The sequence below is a fragment of the Pteropus vampyrus genome, unplaced genomic scaffold, assembly GCF_000151845.1.
Source record: "Pteropus vampyrus isolate Shadow unplaced genomic scaffold, Pvam_2.0 Scaffold71, whole genome shotgun sequence".
Lineage (NCBI taxonomy): Eukaryota > Metazoa > Chordata > Mammalia > Chiroptera > Pteropodidae > Pteropus > Pteropus vampyrus.
In genome coordinates this window covers 1,363,697-1,364,226 of record NW_011888852.1, presented here as the reverse complement: position 1 = coordinate 1,364,226, position 530 = coordinate 1,363,697, and positions in this window count along the sequence as shown.

Below are 530 nucleotides of genomic sequence, written 5' to 3'. Positions count from 1 at the left end.
GGCTGCAGGGGGAGCAGCCTCACATCCACCCTGGGGCGGCTGGCTCTGCCCCGGAGCTGCTCCTTTAAGGGTCAGGAGGCCGAGGACAGCGAACACTTAGCTTCCTAGTGCTGGGCCCCCTGTGTGTGGCTCTGGCGGGAGTGAGATGAGAAACCAGCCTCCCAGTTGCTCAGCTCCTGTGAAAATGGCATCCTGCCATCCAAGGAACAGGAGAAAGGCAAAACTCATGGGTGTGGGTCCTTCCTACTGAACGAAGGGAACAAAACTCCGAGGGTATCGGCAATAATTCTTACAGAATTCCACCCGAACCAGCTCCGCAGTGCCGTCCACCCCACGTGCCATCCGGCAGCCCCCACCCCCACCCCCAGTCCTGGCCTACACCCCCCACACACCCCCGGGCCGCCTGCTCTGTAGATGAGGCCACAGCACAGATCACACGGAGCTCAGTGTCGTCCCTCTCAGGCCAAATCACCTGGACTTCTTTTTTTTTTTTTTTTTTGAGGTCAATTTTAGGTTAATTCATGAATAAT